This window comes from Cervus elaphus, chromosome 25 (assembly GCF_910594005.1).
Source record: "Cervus elaphus chromosome 25, mCerEla1.1, whole genome shotgun sequence".
Lineage (NCBI taxonomy): Eukaryota > Metazoa > Chordata > Mammalia > Artiodactyla > Cervidae > Cervus > Cervus elaphus.
This window is the reverse complement of record NC_057839.1, coordinates 36,580,605-36,602,019: the sequence shown is the minus strand read 5'-3', so window position 1 is coordinate 36,602,019 and position 21,415 is coordinate 36,580,605. Positions and strand designations below refer to the sequence as shown.

At 37.7% G+C, this 21,415-nt stretch overlaps 1 long non-coding RNA gene and 1 pseudogene across 1 annotated transcript; both read right to left on the bottom strand.

The window, feature by feature from the left end:
- Window positions 1-4,831: 4,831 nt before the first annotated feature.
- LOC122683644 lies at window positions 4,832-6,253 on the bottom strand (annotated as a pseudogene).
- Window positions 6,254-11,092: 4,839 nt separating this feature from the next.
- On the bottom strand, window positions 11,093-21,198 carry LOC122683495. Its single transcript, XR_006337762.1, has 3 exons — window positions 21,129-21,198; window positions 14,932-15,028; window positions 11,093-11,196 (listed from the first exon to the last, which is right to left on the bottom strand). It is a non-coding gene; the product is annotated as an uncharacterized LOC122683495 (long non-coding RNA).
- Window positions 21,199-21,415: the final 217 nt, after the last annotated feature.

The window sequence follows — 21,415 nt, the reverse complement described above, 5'->3', positions numbered from 1 at the left end:
GAATAAAATGAAGGGAGCTTAAGTAAGTGACTCACAAAAATTAACCAAGCGCTTTTCATACCCTCACCCAAATTTGGAATAAATGAGATAATTCTTTAAATTATTTCTCCACATTTTTCATAATAGCAAAGCTTAAATTGCTAATTCTGGGAGTATAATTTAATGAAGACTTTCTACCCTCTAGTTTAAATTTTAGCCTTAGAGAGAGATCCTATGAACTCATATGACCACTATCAAGATAGCAAAATGTTTTTCGTGATGTTTCTAATTTGATTTTAACAACCAGTTAGACAGCCTAGAAGCTGAGAGCAAAATAAGAGGTGGGAAAATGTCAAATGACAATTTACAACTCCTGCCTAATTGAGCCATTTTTAGCTATACATATATAAATAAAATTGAGAAAAGCATTATCATTAGATGAGTTCAAAATTAGTGGTTAAAACATTCAGTTGGTTAGACAAATTGTATTGCATATGATACAGTAGAAAGATACAAAGAATCTGTAAAAGAATTTTCTATGCCCAATCATACACAAAAATAAAAGCCTAACCTTGTACTACTATTTTTAAAAGCATTTAAATACAAATGGAAAATATGGTACAAAAAATAGAGAGTGGGATTCAGCCCTATCTGGGTATAGCATTAAAAAGAAAATAACAGATAAATTAGATTACATGTATGTGAATTAAATAAAACAAGAGTATCTCTAATGTAAAGGGAATAGGCTAAAAAGAAAGAGGGTTCAATGAGAAAACAAAATGATTCTTTTCCAATACAAAAATAAATAAGTCAGATTGAATGACTTTTCACAATTTGGTTTTTCTTTTTCTCAGGAAAAAACAATGATACACAGTTATGTTGGCTTTTACTCAATTGGCTTTTAGCCTACTTAGATTTCTGCCAGATTTATTCGTTTAATCAATGCAATAATAAGTAATCACTAATTTTAGTAACAAACAGCATGTTTTATTTAAAAAAACAAAGCCAAATAGCTAAAAAGAGGGGAAAACCTGTGTTGGTTTTTTCCATGGAAAAGAAATGATTTCTACTTATTTTGATCCAGAGAGAGAGGGAGTACAATTCCTTCAGATTGCCAAGATAATTTCTCCTGAATTTAAATGAAAATCAAAATCAGAAAAGGGTGTGGAAGGAGTGTTTTGTTTTCATGACATGCCGGGATTTTTTTAAATGCTGGAACATTCAGATTATATGATAAAAAGTTCACCTGTGGAGATTTTTCTTTTTCTGGATTATAGTTAAGAATTTAGAAGTCCATTGGCCACAAAAGGTAAATCTCAATTCAAAAAGAGCGCTACTGCCTTAGAAAGTAAAACGGGGCTCTGTACCCTGTCCTATCTTCAAGAAAACATATGCAACAAGATATGCATTCTGAGTACAGTAATCATTGGGAAGGTCATGTACACTCTGCTATATTTAAAATGGATAACCAACAAAAACCTACTGTATACCACATGGAACTCTGCTCAATGTTATGTGCCAGCCTGGATGGGAGGGGGTGTTGGGGGACTGAATGGGTACATGTATATGTATGCCTGAGTTCCTATACTATTCACTTAAAACTGTCGAGATACTGTTAATTAGCTATACCCCAATACAAAATGTTTTTGGTGTTAAATATATAAATAAATAAAAATTTAAAAAATTAAAGTGTAGGGTCTGATCTGAGAGAACATTCCCCTCCTAGAGTTTTGATGAATGAATAAATGAAAGTTCCTCAGTCATGTCTGACTCTTTGCAACCCCATGGTCTGTCCATGTAATTCTCTAGGCAAGTATACTGGAGTGGGCTGCCATTCCCTTCTCTAGGGGACCTCCCTAACTGAGGGATTGAACCTGGGTCTCCTGCACTGCAGACAGATTCTTTACCATCAGAACTACAGGGGATTTTGATGAGTTCTGATAATTCAACTTAAATTTTCTGATGATTTTACATGTCTACTTTCAAAAACGTTTCTTGTATATTTTGATAAATCCAGAATATTCCAAACATACAGACAGGCAAGTTAGTTGATGCCAAATATTTCAGTTCTCTGGCTTTAGCCGCATACTTTTCGTGCTCATTCAGTTACATCGTATTATGTTTCTTGCTTCAGAAAGAATGCATGTGACCATGACCATAAAAGAACTTATCTAGAATATTCCCCTCCAGGTAAAACCTTCTAATACAGCAGATACTTTTGTTCCTAACCTTAAAATATTAACACTCAAAGTGACTACCAGAACTTCTTCATTCTTTTACTGATGACATACTCTTCAGGGATCATTAGATTCCTTATCAACTTGTCCTAAATTCCATGTCCTGCCCTCAAAATAAAAAGTTCAATATTTTCTATCCTCTTGCTCTTCCTGTTTCAGGTACTTCCTATATTTCCCAAACAGGTACTGAATCTTTTCATGAAACAACACTGCTTATGCTTCCCTTCAAGTGTGTACTACTTGATTTGCCTTTTCTTCTTCTCATGCTTTCCAAGTTTTGTGTTTTCAAAGACCAAGTTCAAATATAATCACCTCTCTGCAACCTTCCTTGGTCATCCCCAGCAAGAATTAATTCCCACTGGTAGCACAAAACTAAGAGTCTTGGGGGTAGGAGATAGGGAGAATGGAAGATGTGCAGTATTTTACTTTTTATGCTATTTAGCTCATGTCCAAAAATTTTATCTGTGATATCACAGTTTATTATGCTCAGAAACTAAAGTGATAGATCTTTCTCGTTGGCTTTTTACTTTGTGTTTTGCTCAAGTTTATAGGAACAATGTAACGATTATGGAAGGTTTTAATGATCTCAGTGGCTGTTCCTCATTGATTTAAAGTATACAATGAGGTTCTCATTTAACTGTACTTCTACTTCATGACACTTCTTGCCACTGATCCCGGTTGTGCTGTTTTTTACCCATTAGTCCTCACTTCATGTCACTATTTTTACAGTTCTGACTTTTAGGGCTTGAATGTTTCCAAATACAATGTTTGGGAATTCAGAAGCATTTGTGTTCAGAAATCCCTCATCTTTAAAGATTCTCATGAACTTGGATAAAATTCCAGAACATCTTTACTAATACATCTCATTGGAGATATGTTGTCATGCATGCTATTTTTAGATGGTTCTGTGAAAAGAGTAGACAAGTAGGTTCCAGCTTCAGTAACTCCCATGCTTTTTATGCTTTCCCAAAACTTGCCCACAAATAGCATTTTGTCATGATTTCCCCTGTTCTCACTTACCCTGCAGAAATAGAAAGACATGTGACAATTTTTAAGGTTGGAAAACAGTAGAGGAAGTAGAAATCACACTTAAGGATTAGTTTTAGAACTTGCCCCTCACTTTGTGTGTAAGACCCTACTACGTACAGTAGGAAGCGGTTTGGTGCTTACAAACTTAAGTGGAATTAGATTTTAAAAATAATCTAAAGTAGACAGCCCTAGAATAGATTATTCAAAAATAGGGACTATCATTTATTAATTTCATTTTTGATTGTCAATGTCTCCTGAGGGAGGTAATTTACACATCTTTGATTCTTGTCTTGAAATAATGCATTTTTATGGTGAAATTTTGACATCTATTTTTCAATGCCCAATTCATTATACTGACCAGACTTTAGTTTCACAAAATAATATTATTAAGCCTACAGATCTAGCTGAGGAAGAGTTTAAAAGACTTCTAATCATTTTAATCATCATTATATTCAAAACCTCTGATTTATGGAATTGAAAATAAGCATTCTGTGAAAGGCGTTCCTTTGAATTTTTTAAAACTTCAACCTCATACTGTAAGAATTAACACCAACCTTACATCAAATATTTGGCTGCCATTTGCTTCGGGAGATACAGATATAGGGTTTATGGCTTCTTATTTCCTAGAAATTCATGATATACAGAGTAAAGAGATACTAAGAAGAATACATCCACAAAGAACTCTCCAGTTTCTAGTTGTGTGTTTTTTTTTTTTACACCCAAATTCCTATTCTCACTTGCAGGCAGCTGCCCTCACTTCTCTGACCCAGGCAAAGTGGTGCTGCAAGAGCCTCAGCCCAACTGGAACAGAAAATGTCAGTGACATTGTCTGAGATTGGTTAAAGAAAATGAAAACACCCCAAGTACTTCGGTTAGGAAGTTAGACATGAGCAACTGAGGAGTGACCTAGCAGGAAAAGGATGCAAGCTGACCTCTAAACCTCACCCCAGGCACACTCACAATCTCCTGTAAGGCCCAGGAGAGTTCACAGATATGCTACAAAATAATCACAGAGACTTATCTAACTACTGCCCATGTGCCCTAGGCACACAGCGGATACAACTAACCACAGGGGCTTCTCCAACTGGGCACGTGTGCCCTTGATGCACAGCTGTGTCCTCAAGTGACCTTAGGCAGCCAGGAGCCCATTAAGGGTTCATAAATATTCTATACATACATACATCTGATTATAACAGATACATTATGGGAAAGACAAGCACAATGGAGACTGTTGTTATGTAACTTGCAGCTGTCAATCAAAACTGTCAGTACACGCCCACCTATATGAATATGTAAAGGCCCTGTCTTTAAAACCCCCTTCCCTCCTACCTCATTATCCCCGTGCCAGTGCCTCTCTTGGCTGGGTCCACTTCTCCCTTGAGGTGCTCTTTCTGTTTTTTCTCTGCTCTTTCTGTTCTTTTTCAATAAACTTGTTTTTGCCGCAGGTAAGACCTCAGATTCTTCTTTGTGTCCATACCAAGAGCCAAGGTCCACAAAGGAGGGTCTTCTTCCACCCTCCCCCTACCCAGTAACAGTTTCAAAACATGAATTTAACACAAGGAATTGGCTACATAGGTTTTGGAAGACTAGGAACAAAAAGAAGGAGGTGGGATCAATTCATAAACTTTCCTTTGAATGGCATTAGAGATTTCATGGGTTTGATCTTCATGATTCAAAGTGTTTGCTAACTTTCCCACCAAATAATCATCAACAGTCACTCTTGGAGATGCCTTTCTAATAAACACTGTTCATAAATTCCAACAGAAGGTGCACTTAAAATCTTTGGTTTGATGTTTTCCAACTCTCTGACAACTTGATAAAACTTCTAGCTGCTACTGGTCTGTAACCTGGTATCCTTTCACTGTTGTTCAGAAGAAGAGATGTACCTGACCTCCAGTTTGCTGCATGTAATCTATGACAAATTGGAGTTCACACTGCTTATAAGAATGCTGTCCAAGGGAACTATACAAAGTTTCCCAGTGTTTGCTGCCAGTTTCAACATTCATTTCTTTGTCTAACTGCAACCATTGTATTCTTGAACCACATACTTCTTTACAAATAATAAGCTATTTATTTGATTTTTCATGGTGTTGATATCATTACCAACTGTATCAAGAGGTCAAAGATACTGTAATTCTTCTGCTGCTTTACTTCTGACAGCTTCCAGCTCTCCAATATTGTCACTCAATTTAATGATGTTCATAAAGTCCTCATAGTTTCAATCAGAATCACAGATCATCCATAAGATATATTGATTGATATAATCAGGACATTGAATTGATTATTAATGGGAGAAGAATTTCCCATGCAAGGATTTTCCTGACAAAGATCACATGATCTTGTTCTTGAAATCTCCAGGAGGTAGCAATAAATACAGTAAGACCTCACACAAAGCCCTTAGGAATCCTTCTTCATCTTTGAGAGAAGTGCACAGCACAGTGAAAGTGAAGTCGCTCAGTCATGTCCAGCTCTTTGCGACCCTATGGACTGTAGCCCACCAGGCTCCTCTGTCCATGGGGATTCTCCAGGCAAGAATACTGGAGCGGGTTGCCATTTCCTTCTCCAAGGGATCTTCTCAACCCAGGGATTGAACCCAGGTCTCCCACATTGCAGGCAGACTCTTTACCCTCGGAGCCAGCAGGGAATGAGAAATGCCTTTTCCATTTCAGCTTCAAAGAAGGTATCTACAAGATCTTCTGCTGTACCTTTCACTTGATCATCTTTTTCTGTTATCTTTTGTTGAGCTTTTCTGAGTACTTGAGATGAAAGATTTTATCCTTCCATCAGTCAGAATGCATTTTATGTGCACAAGTTAGCTGAGCTGGATATGTTAAAAGACTCTAGTTTCAGAGGATCAGATGATGCTGATGGAGAATCTTTTAATGGATCTCCTAAAGGAAGCATAAATTTATCTTTAGATGACCTTTCAAAAGTATCTTCTGCTGATTCAGTACAACTTCATACTTACATTTCAGACACCAGTGTTTGTAACGATCATGACAAGACATGCCCATTATATGACATCGCTATACACTGGCACAATCTCAACAGTGAGAAGATGTGGAAAACCTACTGTTGTCATAGTGAATTTTACAACTTCAACATGAGGAAGCTACAGAATCAAAAGAAAGAAGGCATGACACCATGATGTGAGGCTGCTAAAACTACTGGGCTAGAACTCTTCAGCCTCCACCTGCTGCTGTGCTGCTAGAGTCATTTGTCACAATCACTCCTGGATTGCTGAAGAGGGGTCATGTCCATCAAAGTGGGGATCTACCAAAGGTATGACCTCTACCAGATTCCTGTGGTCAAGAATGACGCAACTCTCAATGTAGCCACAATACTGTAATCCAATTCTTCTACCTTTTCTCACTAGTGCCTCTTATTTGCAGAACCTAATATGAATTGAGTTTTCATAGGAGGCTGGTAAATGCTATCTGCAGATCTCTGTTCTACAAAAATACATAGCAGAGTCCAGAGGGAAATGGGACCTGAGAATATCCAGATACTTGTCCAGCACAGGAGGCAATCTGCTACTCCACCCACAGTGAGTTGTTTTTCTATTAATAGTATTAGAAGTAACTGCCTGCACATCCACCACACTTCTTCAACTGGTGCTTTTTGTTTCCTTCAGCACATAGCGATGGGTCAAGTGAACAATCTCACCCGTTAAACTGACCTGATCTGGTTGGCCCACAGGGAAGAGAAGGACATCTGAGGACTTACCACTTCAGTCCTATTGTCAACTTGTGTAATGGAAAGGAAAAGCAAAGGATAATACTAGTGAGTAAGCGTGTGCTATTGGATAGTTCTTTGAAATCTATAAATAGAACACTGCATCAGGAAACTAGTCATCTCAGTGGAAGACAATCCAATCCCTGTTCTCTTGATCTCTGGTTGATGTTCCTGCAATAACTGAACATCAGCCTAGAGGACAGAAAACCAGAAAGTGTAGGAGATCAAATCATGCAGTAGGAAAATGTTTCCTTATCCTCGAGAATATTTAGCTCAGATTGCAAACCTAAATGGAGAAACTTGCTTAATTTATTTTTCTTAAACACAAAATGTGCTATATTGTGTACTGAGTCACTTCACTTATGTCTGACTCTTTGTGACCCCATGGACTGCAGCCCTCCAGGTGCCTCTATCCAAGGGATTCTCCAGGCAAGAATACTGGAGTGGGTTGCTGTGCCCTTCTCCAGGGATTGAACCTGCATCTCTTACATCTCCTGCATTGGCAGGTGAGTTCTTTACCATCAGCGCCACCTGGGAAACCCTAAATACAAAATAGCTACAAAGTAATATTTACAAATTATATACAAGGTATAAAGTAAAAACACAATAGACACCTGAATATTTTGTTTCACTCTCCCTCCCTTGCACTATTCTCAATTCTGCATTTAAACCAATTGCTTATTGTCAGAATATTACCGAGTATGTTTGTATCCCCAAATAAGGCACTTCTTTATTTTGTCCATTTTAATATTCATGTAAATGAATTATAATCTATATAATCTTGTAAAGTAAACACATTTCCTCTAAAATATGTTCTGTTATTACATTTTAATCTTGCATGTAGCTATGTTTTATTAATATTCATTGCTGAGTAATATTTCTATTTCAATTTTAAATATAATGAGTGAAAATTTCATGTTTCATTTATTCTTTCAACTCTTTGTGGATTTTGCTTTTTGTTTCAATTTCTTTTAATATTCAGACAGTTCTGCTACAGAAATCTGTCTTCAAATCCTAATGAAAATAAGCAGTTGTGAGTGTATCCTCAGAGATAGAATTTCTGAATAACAAGAAATACTGCATGCATTTAATTTTAAGAATTAAAAACAGCTTTCCAAAGTGGATGAACACACTTAAAATCCTTCCAGCTGCTTCTTCTTCTCATTAATACTTAATTTTTTCCTACTTGATTTTTTTTTCCAATGTGGTTCAGTTATTTTCAGAACTATAAAACATTTATCAGAATATTGGCCAGTATAGATTTATGACCAAATGACCTATTGAAAAATTCATACTGTGATTGTCATTAGTTTGCAACTGGAATGTATGGCTTTCTGAGAGTGCTTTGGCATTCTGATAGTCAATACATACAAAATAAAATTTAAGATGTGTCTCAAAGAGAAATTTTTAAAAATTATAAATTATTGAAACAAATATTTTCATTTATTAAACATCATCCAAGGCTAGATTTTTGTGCACGGGTATTTTTACTTATAAAAGATGATAACATGGTGATGTTTAATTCACATTTAAAGGTTGATCTTAGATGTTGTGTACAGTTATCTGGTCAAGTAAGTACACTGTCAAATAGATTACATGCAAAGAATAGGTCACAAACTCCACAGATGCTACCATCAGCTTTCAGTTTGCTAAGAGAAGCTGCATTTGTTGCTAGTTTAATGCCTTCCAGAATTATTTAAAAATTCATCAAACACATTAAAAGAGCCCATTTTATCTGTGGATTGACAGAGTTCTGAATTATATGTTAAAGTACACAGAAATAAAATATTACTTTGATAAGCTAATTATGAGGTATACTTTTATACTAAGCTTATTGAGGAATTATAATATCAACAATACTCATAAGTACATTAGCATTCATGCTACTAGATGGAGGATGAATTAGTTATTCTTGTTCAAAAAATATAAATTTCTAAATGTACAGAGATAGGGAATATGTTGAAAAATACAGATAGATATGGGCCTGAACATATATGGGTATGAATCTGTGCTGTTATTTTCAGAAATATAGAGAAACAAATGTAGACAAATTCTGTTTATTTATGGTCTTATTTCATTCAAATATCACAGTATAATCACAAATAGAATAAAATTTCAAGTAAATAAAGGCATTAAATGTGAATCTTTTCTAATTTTCATTTGAAGTGAAGTGAAGTCGCTCAGTCGTGTCCGACTCTTTGCGACCCCATGGACTGTAGCCTATCAGGCCTCTCTGTCCATGGGATTTTCCAGGCAAGGGTACTGGAATGGGTTGCTATTTCCTTCTCCAGGGGATCTTCCCGACCCAGAAATCCAGGTTTCCTGCATTGCAGGTAGACGCTTTACCCTCTGAGTCACCAGGGAAGCCCCAATTTTCATTTAATTCTTATTAAAAACTTTGTCAAGTTCAATTTAAGATCACAGAGCTTCTGTCACACTATGAGATAAACATTTTTTCATTAACCCTTTCAATACATTTAGAATATGAAGGAATAATCCTTTGGGGTGAGAAAGTAGTAAAATTTTAATGGGGGGTATAAAGGCATTTTTTCCCCGTGTCACATCTTTATTTGGCAAAGTTCCTTTCTGATAATGCAGCCACGTGAACGGAGAAACGGCAGGACATCACCCAGCCTCCCACAGAACCCTTTCCAGTAAACAAGGATCTGAAAGTCCTCCTCCTCCACTTCCTGCACTGTCATTTCATGTCATAATGGAGACAGCATGGATGGCAGGACAGTGGCCAAGCCCCTCCAAAATGCTCCCTCCTCCCTAATCACAAAGCAGTGTGAGAACTTGACTCAGGGGCTGAGAAACTCATACTGATGTGTCACTGGGTTGTAGGGAGCTGGGTGGCAAGGAAGGACTGTCTTCAAAATTTTAAACTTATTAAAAGCTTAACATTTACATAAGTTTACATAAGACTTAAGTGTTTATATACGACTCGGTCATTTCACTTCCAAACTGAAGCCATGCAAGGAAGAATGGAAGTAGAAAAACACAAAAGCTTCTGCAGACGACTCATCCAGGACATTTTCTGTTAAGGGCTGCATAGAAGTTAGCTTTAGGTGGAGACTGTGTGAGAACAAGAAAGAAGAAATTATTAAAAGCTATTTGCCCATACGACTGATTTAGCAGAAAAGGAGAAAGTGACTGTGCAGAAGACATTGGGGTGACTGGGAGACAATGGCCAAAACGATGCCAATGAGCAGGTGAGAGGGGTGAAGATCAGTGGATTTACTGAGTTGACAATGAGTGGATTGTCCATCATGTATATGTATAGAGTGCAGAAGCAGTATGCATGCAAGTGGAGGCAAGGAGAGTAGTTTTCATCTGTATGTCACAACAGGTTTGTGACAAAATGACCTACTGAAAAATTCATGCTATGACTGACTATCATTAGTTTGCAAATAGAACGTATGATTTTCTGAGAATGCTTTGGCATTCTGATAGAGCCAATGCATACAAAATAAAATTTACAATGTGTCTCAAAGAGAAATTTTTATAAATTATTGAAACAAATAGTTTCATTTATTAAACATCTTCTAAGACTGAATGAGAAGAAAAAAGATGTTGAAGATTTAAGATAGACAAAAAGCTGAGAAGGATAAAACTAATGATGTAGGTAGGTGGGAAAAATTATCTTAAATATATCTTAAAATATAGTATATAAATAAAATAAAATCTTAAAAATAGTAGGCTTTCCAGAAACTGCTGAATGGCCACCCAGTATTTAAGGTCATGTGTTTAAAGAAAGGTTGCTCAACACACTAGTGGGATTATCTCCAGAAAAGGCAGCTGCTCAGGTGAAGAGCTCAGGCATGGAACAGATGGCTCTTGGATTGCACTAAGGTCAACATTTTGTTTTGATAGGTATCATAGAAGCAGGAGCGTACGGGAGTAAAGACAATTTGAGAGGAGGAGATTTGGGGCTGTCCCCTGAAATTTAATTTGGATAGTCAGGGGCGTGAGGAAACAAGGTCCAGCTCAGTTCAGTTCAGTCGCTCAGTTGTGTCCAGCTCTTTATGGTCCATTGAGTCAGTGATGCCATCCAACCATCTCATCCTCTGTTGTCCCCTTCTCCTGCCTTCAATCTTTCCCAGCATCAGGGTCTTTTCCAGTGAGTCAGCTCTTCACATCAGGTGGCCAAAGGATTGGAGTTTCAGCTTCAACATCAGTCCTTTTCAAAATGGAAGTATCAATGGACAGGAGATACCTGTGTGGTGGGAGAATAATTTCCAAAGCAGTTACATAAGTGAACTCAGGGATGGAAACCACCTCTTATTTATGCCAATGAAACAGCAAATTATTGAATGACAAAAGATGGTCAACATACAGTGAATTGTGGACTTTTTTAAAAAAAACTCCTTGCTAAGATGCAAAGAATTCAAAGTGACTTAATAGTACAGTTGGTACAGGAAGGTGTTTTCCAAAAGAGTGTTGCTCATATGGTTAACTAGGAAAAACTAAGACGAACTGCTCTCCATTCAGGCAAATAGAGGAACCGGGAAGATCTGACATTGTGTATCAGTGTACATCTGCTGTGATAGCTGGAAAGCTTTAGCTTTGAATCTAAGCAGTGCTACATATAGTTCTCTTACACTGAGTAACTCCAGAAATAAGAAGGTCAAGTATTCAGCATGGCTCATTTTTCTTCTTGTTCTGAACTTGGCAAAACTTTGCAAAATTCAGAGCTCCTGTTGAATTCTCAAGGGCACTGGAGCCTTGGCTCAGATGCATGAGCAAAATGGGAAATGGCCCCTTTGTCCTTTGATCACATAAATTCAAACCAAATAAGGGCCAAGCTGGAACAGACTGGGTGTGCAAACTTCCAAAGAGAGACCACAACATGCATAGAGCCATGCCACTTCAGCATTTCCCCCATTCCTCAAAAGTAGGAAGCCTGATGAATCAGTGGTGATTCTACTCAGTTCAAGTCATTCTTTCCGTGCACCCATGATTACATTCTAATTAAAAAGGAAAGTTTTGGGAGCTTAGCTTTTGGAGTAAAAGACTTTAGGAATGGTGAGGTCTTTATAAAGTATTAAATCAAAAAGGCAAGACTTTTTTTTCTCTAATGAATTTTTTTTTTTTTTTGATGTTTCTTTTTTTTTTTTTTTAATTTTTTTTTTGTCATACATTGATATGAATCAGCCATAGATTTACACGTATTCCCCATCCCGATGAATTATTTTTTTAATCTTTTTATTTTATTTTTAATTACTTTATTTATTTTAATTGGAGGCTAATTACTTTATGATATTGTAGTGGCTAATGTGAGCTATTTATCTCAGGGTGAGGACAGTTGAAACTCACCTTTATTTATCTAAAGTTGTATGAAAACACATCTAAGTAATTATTCCTCCCTCTATTAGACTGCAAGGAGATCCAACCAGTCCATCCTAAAAGAGATCAGTCTCGGTGTTCATTGGAGGGACTGATGCTGAGGCTGAAACTCCAGTACTTTGGTCACCTCATGCGAAGAGTTGACTCATTGGAAAAGACCCTGATGATGGGAGGGATTGGGGGCAGGAGGAGAAGGGGATGGCAGAGGATGAGATGGCTGGATGGCATCACCGACTCTATGGACATGAGTTTGAGTAAACTCTGGGAGTTGGTGATGGACAGGGAGGCCTGGCGTGCTGCAATTCATGGGGTCACAAAGAGTCGGACATGACTGAGCGACTGAACTGAACTAAACTGAACTAATGGTCACTACCTCAACTTCCAACCGTGTGTTTAATATGCTGTTAGCTTTCTATTCCTTGATTCTTATTTCACTACCACCACAATCTACCTCTCCTTACAGTTAAAATCTTTCAATAGCTCTCATTGCTATAGAAAATAATACAAAATGTTTTTAGCCTGGTATTAGACGATAACCCATTGACTCAAAATCTGTAACAATATTTACAATGTGTATGCAATGTTCTAAGAAATGCTATGATGGGTGAGATAGGTAAAGTCTCTGTGTTTACATTATAAGAGGAACAGGACGAATGGAGGAGAACATTTCAATAAAATTAAAGACCTATTTGTTGTTGTTGTTTAATCGCTGAGTCGTGTCTGACTTTTTTGTGACCCCATGGACTGTAGCCCACCATGCTCCTCTTCCATGGAATTTCCCAGGCAAGAATACTGGAGCAGATTGCCATTTCCTTCTCCAGGGGGTCTTCCCAACCCAGGGATCGAACATGCATCTCCTGCACTGGCGGGTGGATTCTTTACCACTTGTAGCACCAGGAAAGCCCTAGAGTTCTATAGCACCATTAGAAAGGGGTAATGCATGTCATCTCATTTAATCTTTAAAACAATCTCATAAAAAAGAGGCAATCTTATCTCCATTTTACAGTTAAGAAAACTGAGGCTCAGATTAAGTAACTTGCCAATATTCACTCAACCAGCAAGAGAAAGAGATGCGGCCAGTGTGAATATATGGCTACTTGGCTTCACAGGCCTTAACCACTAAGTCTATTCCTTCCAGTACGAGTCTTCTAAGTCTATTCCTTCCTGATTGTATTCAGGCATGTGCAAAATTTCACCTTTACTATTTGCAACACCAAACACAAATGTGCCCAGAATAAAGAAATGTTAATGTTTTAAATGTCTTATTTTGGATAACTGGATATAAAGAGTCTCTGAGAAATATTACATTTTCTTTTTCTTGGTGATTTTCATATTCTCATATAGATTGTGTATTCTTCATATAAGTGATTTTTCTTGCTTGTTTGTTTTGTTGATTCACTGACTGTTCTAAATCCTGGGAATCCTGAGAAACCAAGTACATTTTCCATTTTAAAATAAAAACCACAATATGTTAAACTTACTAAAATGGTAGAAATCTTATACTAAATATAACTTTTGAAATTCATAAATAATTCTGTCAGTGTATTTGTTTACGACATTTATTCAAGAGTTAAATATCAATCAAAGTTGCAACTAACTTTAGATTTACAGAGATGAAAACTGTAGTCTACCAAAGAAATAACCAAATAAGAACTTGATACGGGTTGTTTAAAACTGGTTCAATCTTGAAAACTCCCAAGTTGGAAAATGATTCATAGCTCTATGCTTTGGAGAAAAAAAATAAATGGACATCGTCATTTTGTTATGTAGGGCATATTTTTAAATTTCTCCATCTTCTCTTCATAAAAACCATCTCAAAGTTCTCTAGCATTTCATTCTCAAAGCTATCTTGCCAATCTGACAGTTACAAACTATATTTGTAACTAAAATAATAATGCATGCTGCTAAGTTGCTTCAGTCGTGTCCGACTCTGTGTGACCCCATAAATGGAAGCCCATCAGGCTCCTCCATCCCTGGGATTCTCCAGGCAAGAACACTGGAGTGGGTTGGCATTTCCTTCTCCAATGCATGAAAGTGAAAAGTGAAAGTGAAGTTGCTCAGTCGTGTCCGACTCTTAGCGACCCCGTGGACTGCAGCCTACCAGGCTCCATGGGATCCATGGGATTTTCCAGGCAAGAGTACTGGAGTGGGGTGCCATTGCCTTCTCTGAAAATAATAATGCATAGGACAGATTAAGTCAGAAAACAAAATGGAAAAGCACCTTTCAATATCTTTCTTTACCCATAAGCACACTTCTGGCCTACCCTATATCTTCACCAGTGTAACCGGCCACAAGTATTTCTGCGTCCTTTTGTTAGAGATGTTATTAAGATAACATGCAGATTCAAGGGGAGAAACACACTCTTCTCTGCTTGGTAAGGAAAGAACTGTTTGGTTTGGTTTTATTAGGTTTTCATTTAGACACATGAAATAGATTTTACCTTAAGGTGGTAAGTTTTAAAAAAGAGGCACATTAAGCAACTGGCTGAGACACCAGTACTTAGGTTAACCTGACAGTACTCTTTGTATTAGAATTTATTGTATTAAATCAAGATGATAACAAGGAAGAAATAAAGACCGTGAAGTAGGAAGATGCTGAACTCACCTCCTGCCATGAACACTTCAAAAATACATCTGTATACGGAGCAATTTTCACTGAAAGCAAACCGCAGTCTGGTGGAAAAACTGTTAGACAACCAAGGCTGTAACAAAGATTCACACACAGTCAGGTCAGAAGCGAAGGGAAGGCACTGGGTCAGGACCCATGCCCCTAAGAGGGACATGGAGCAGGAAGGAGATTACCTTGGCTGGGAGATCCTCCCCGGGGAGTGAGCCGTTCTAGCCAGCCTTGGGATTGGAAACCAGGAGGATGAGTCCCCTCAGCTGGTTTGCAAACCAGTGGGACCGACTGATAGCAAGGGTTATAAGAAATCTAGACTCTGCTTGTGAAGAGTACATGCACACTTGCTTACTCCAGAAACAAAGTGGAGGAAGCAAACAGAAACTGCTTAGGACTCTGACTGATTTCTCAGGAGAGCCCCAGCACGTGCCCCCAGACCAGGCCCACTGCCCACCCTGGCCCCAGCTCCAGCACGCTCCCCCTAGGGCAGAGGTGCTAATGCTGAAAGTAGGGAGGACACACACCAACAGAGAACAGAACCAGCTTGGACTCAACCCTCGGGGCTTTTGCCCCAGCAGCTTGGTACCTGAACACATCTCCCCCTCCCCAGTAACGTGGTATTGGCCACTGAGCCGAAGAGAAGCCTTGGCTGAGGCTTTAGTCCTTCCATATCCATTTGCATCTCCTAGCAACATGATAGCTGAAAGCACACCTATGGGAAGACAGACTAGTGCTCCCTTAAGATCCAGCTCTTCCGCCAAAGCCACTGGGTACATGCAGACTGTGGAGGGTCAATGCCACACAAGGATTCCCCTTCAAGGCGAAGATAGGTAACTGTGTCACCTAACATCACAGAAGCAGAGAAAGCTAAGCAAAATGAGAAGACAGAGGAATTCATTTCAAACTAAAAGAATAAAGGAAAAAAAAAACAACTAAGGAAACAGAAATAAACGACTTACCAGATGAAGAGTTCAAAACATTAATAATACTGGGTTGCCAAAAAGTTCTTTGAATTTTTCTGTCCCATTTTAAGGAATAACTTGAACGAACCTTTTGCCAAATTCAATAAGAATGTTAGCTGAACCAGGGAAAAGAATAGATGAACACAGCAAGGATTTTAACAAGGAACTAGAAAATTCAAAAAAGAACCAGTCAGAACTGAAGAATACAATAATTGAAATGAAAGACTTACAAAAGGTGTTAAGAGCAGATAAGGTGATACAGAAGAAAGCATAAGTGACCTGAAAGACAGAATAATGGAAATCATCAAATCAGAACAGCCCAAAGAAATACAAATTTTAAAATGAGAACAGTTCAAGGGACTTTGAGACATCAAGTGAACCAACAACAAGTTATAGGGCTCCCAGAAGGAAAAGAGAGAGAGGAAAGAGTCAACAAAATATTTGCTGAAATTACAGCTGAAAATGTCCCAAACCTGAAGAAGGAAACATATATGCAAGTACAGGAATCACAGACTCCCAAACAAAGAGATCCACACCAAGACGTGTCATAATTAAAATGGCCAAAGTTAAAGAGAGAATTCTAAAGGCAGCAAAAGAAAAACAAAAAATCATATCAAGGGAACTCTCATTAGGCTATTAGCCAATTTTATGGAGAAACTTGGCCAACCAGAAGGGAGTGGCATTTTAATACATGAGCTGAATGGAATAAATCAGTAACATAGGATACCCAGCAAGATTATCATTTAAAATTGAAAGATAGATAAATATCTTCTCAGAAAAGCAAAAGCTAAGAGTTCACCAAGACTAAACTTACCTTAAAGAAATGTTAAAGGATCTTTTGCAAGTGAAATAGAGAAAGGCCACAGCAAGAAGTCAGAATCTATAGGAAAGGAAAATCCCAGTAATAAATGCAAATATATAGTGAAGATAATAACAACAATTGACATGGTAATTATAGTAATGACATGATAGGAAGAGGACCATAGTTTCCTCTACTCATTCTCTGACTCTCTCCTATTCCCTGGCTTCTTCTTCTTCATATACATATTCTACTTAGCACAGATTGCTAGGAAGACTTTCACAGAACATGTAACTCTGAGGCTTTTATTTTGAGATTCATAAACAGACTAAGAAAGATCCAGAGTCCTCTCTGAAATTGAATGATATTTGTTTATATATAGGTATGTTCATTTTTCTGGAAATGGAAGTCCATTCTCTATGTTCCAATAATTAAGAACAAAACCAACATATACTTATTCTATAAATGAGGCAACTGAAGTCCAGAGAAATGGACTTCAGGTCCAGAAATGAGATTCAGGTCAAGTATTACACTGTGTTGATCTGAAAGCTTTTACCTACATCCTTAAATTTAGGTTAAGTATTTTTTAAAATGTGTTTTTGCCTCAAACATCACACTTGGTTTAAGTATATCTTATGTAAAAAGAATGATGAAATGGAATTTTAATGTAGAGTGAAGAGGTACTAATGTACCTGAGAATGGATAGGTGAAATAAGATGTTACTCAGATTTCTGAAACTGACACCTATTATTTTCTCAGAAATTTCTTTAAGACATAATGCTGTTTTAAAGCTTTAAGAGATGAAAGAAGAACAGAGAAAATATTCTTGAAGGATGTTAAAGAACAGGTTGCGCTATTTTGTGCCCTGAGTTACCCAGTCCAGAAATTCGTGAGTCACCTTCTATCCTATGCTCTTCCTCACATGCCAGTTGGTTCCACCACTTTGATCTCTCTCTCCTGGGTTTGTCTTCCCTTTGTCTGTCAATACCTTAATGCATGGCATCCTTATTTTCACCTGGTCTACAGAAACAACATCCTGACTGAGTCTGTGTTTTGTTTTGTTGCTCTAAATCTGCCCATGCTCCCCCATCTCTCCATTCGTTCACTCTTATATATTGTCATAGTTCTGCTTTTAAGACTGAACTCACATCCTTTTGTATAGCTCTTTCCTGGACAGTCCATTCTCTTACCACATTTCCAAAACAATCCTTCCTACAAGGATTTTGGACACCTACTGATATTAATAAACTTGCCGTACTTTTTCAGGTCTCTACATCTTGTTTTACCCTATTTCTTTGCTAGAAGTCATCACCCCAGCGCTCCCTCCCACAAAGCCTCAGCTCAGGCATTTTCAAATTTAAGGAGTCTGTCGGGACACATCTCCTACCCTTGCCTCGTGGTGCTGCTGATTCAGACTTAGGTGCCTCTTCTCTGAAATTCAATGACCTCTCCATCAGAGTATCACTTGTACAATGAAGATTCTGATTCTCACGCCATGTCCCCAGGCACACTAATTTTCTTCATATAGTTATCATACCCTGCTTATCTTCATAACCCTGAAGCACACAATTAAACAAAACAGATGAACAAAATTGAAAAATGTTCAATTTAAATTTGCATCAATTCTCTTTATCTTTGCATCAAAGCCATAAAGCTGATTATATATTTTATTCAATTGGCCCCAATCAGTGTTTTTTTTAAAGTTTAAGGGGATACAGTCTTTTAAATAATAGCCAGTGTTAATAGTTAGTATTTATAGTGTGCTTCCTATGAACCCAGGAACAATACCAACTATTTTACAACCATTATGTCTTTTTAACCTTGAAACATAGCCCTATTTTATGGAGATGAAGACTGAGGTCCAGGGTATTCAAATGAATTAATTTCTCAAGGTTATCTAATCACAAAATGCAAAATGATAACCACAGTTTAGCTGATGTCCTGAAATGCTATACCACATATGGAATTATGAAGAAATTATGGAATTATGAAGAAATTATGAAGAAGAATTTAACTACAAATATCTGACCTCTTTCCCTATGCAGTAAAATTCCACTCTAAATGTCTATTCAATTCTTTTCACATATTAAAAACAAGCCCAGAGAATGCACCTATTTAGTTCTGTGATGAGCTCATACATTATTTCATCTTGGCAACAATTTAAAATCAAAAGGTAGCAATATAAATAACACATTAAACAGCATACATAACAATGGAAGCAAATAGATGTTTATAGAGAATACCATGGCATCATAAGCTTTTCAGAGAACCATCAGAGTGATAGTTTAATCCTTAAGACTTTTGGACTATATGTAGATTAGGAAAATGTGGGTACTCATTTTGCATATGGGAACAAACATTAAGGCCCAGAAAGGCTGAGTGCCTTTGTAAGGGTGATTGCATAATTTGTAAGAGTGAAGTCTACAACTAATATCTCCTGGATTACAGTCCACTATTAGTTAGCTTTGAGAGAATAGGAAGATAAGACCTCCTCACCCTTTAAAATAACAGCCTCAAAAAAAAGAAAGAAAGAAAGAAACAAGAAAACACTCTTTGCAGCCCATCCCCTTTGACTTGCAGAAACCATTTTGCAAGTCATTCCATTCCTGTCAAACCACACCCCTCCAAAAGCCGCCCCCAACTCTCACTCCCCTCTCCCCACCCCAGAATCTCAGGAATTCATTCCTTAAATCGTGTGTGAAGCTTTGGAAAGCTAAATGGTTAGAACACAGAGTGTCCAGTGTGGCACATTAATATTTTCAAGTTCAACCATATGTATCTGAAGTGTTTATAAATCGAGCTGGCATGTGGCATTTGTTAGGAAAGTAACTCAGCTTTTAAAATGCCTGCCAGCCCTGTGGCAAGGCAAGTTACACCCACTTAATGAGAAATGTAGCCCTTAGCTTCTCTCCAAGCTAGTCAGACACCGCATGCTGCCGTGGATCTACCAAAAGAAGATTAACAAAGGGCTGACATGTGCATGATTTGCATTCTGATTCAGATTACAAAATAGAGCTGTGATACCATAAAGCTGATTGATGACCCTTAAGTCAAAAACAGCTGCTTAGGTGGGTCTCCTGACATCTTGGGGAACTTTTTTTCTTTATTATATCCCATGTTTATATTTTTATGATGTACATAGGATCATAGGATCCTGTTTCAATGCCCCATGGAGAACTGATTTGTAGGTCACACTATATGGGCTCCAAAATAAATCTCTACATGCTTGATTGTTAAAACATAAGGCAAGAAATAAAATAGAGATGTAAATGAAAATTACATATATTTTTTTCCTGCCACTATTGCTTTCTATGCTTTTAATTGTTTGGGGTTGTTTTTCAGTTGCTAAGTCATGTCGGACTCTGTGACTCCATGGACTGCAGCACACCAGGTTTCCTTGTCTTTCACCATCTCCTGGAGTTTACTCAAATTCACCTCCATTGAGTTGGTGATGCCATTCAACCCCTTCATCCTACGTCGCCCCCTTCTCCTCCTGCCTTAAACTTTCCCAGTATCAGGGTCTTTTCCAATGAGTTGGCTCTTTGAGTCAGGTGGCCAAAGTAATGGAGCTTCAGCTTAAGCATCAGTCCTTCCAATGAATATTTCCTTTAGGATTATCTGCTTATTTATTTATTTATTGAAGGATAATTGCTTTACAGAATTTTGTTGTTTTCTGTCAAACCTCAACATGAATCAGCCACAGGTATATACCCATTTGAACCTCCCTCCAATCTCCCTCCCCACCCCACCCCTCTTGATACAGATCCCCTGTTTGAGTTTCCTGAGCCATATAGCAAATTTCCATTGGCTAACTATTTTACATGTGGTAATATAAGTTTCCGTGGTACTCTTTCCATACATCTCACCCTCTCCTCCCCTCTCCCCATGTCCATAAGTCTATTCTCTATGTTTGTTTCTCCATTGCCGCCCTGTAAATAAATTCTTCAGTACCATTCTTCTAGTTTGATCTCCTTGTAGTCCAAGGGACTCTTAAAAATTCTTCTCCAGCACTACAATTCAAAAGCATCAATTCTTTGCTGCTCAGCCTTCTTTATAGTCCAGCTCTTACATCTGTACATGACTACGGGAAAAACCATGGCTTTGACTACTTTGTCGGCAAAGGAATGTCTCTGTCTTTTAATATGCTGTCTAGGCTTGTCATCACTTGCCTTCCAAGGAGCAAGCATCTTTTAATTTCATGGCTGCAGTCACTGTCCACAGTGACTTTGAAGCCCTCCAAAATAAAATCTGTCACTGTTTCCACTTTTTCCCCCATCTATTTGCCATTGTTTGGGGGTACAAAATGAATATTCAAAAAAACTAGTACAGGTTGGCAGAGAACGTACATGTGCTACAGTTTTTCCCAATAATGGGATCTCAGTACATTCGGTGTCTGCTTATTTTGAGATCTCAAACCTTACCAAGGTGTTTTCAGAACTGGTAAGTGCCTTCATATCTCTTACTATCCCCGCAAGACGTGAACTCTCCAGCAGTTGGCAGCTGTAAATTTTCCTCAGAAGAAGCATGATTTGTCTTTGGGGTTGTACCTATGATGAAATAGTCAAGAATTTTTATAGCAGGGATAAGAAGCTAACAAAACACAAAAGTCACATTCTCATTTTCAATTATGTTTTTGACACAGCAGAAGTTTCCCAAAGGGGCAGCAGTTTAATCTTAATCTGACAAGTTTTGAATAATAGCATGAAGT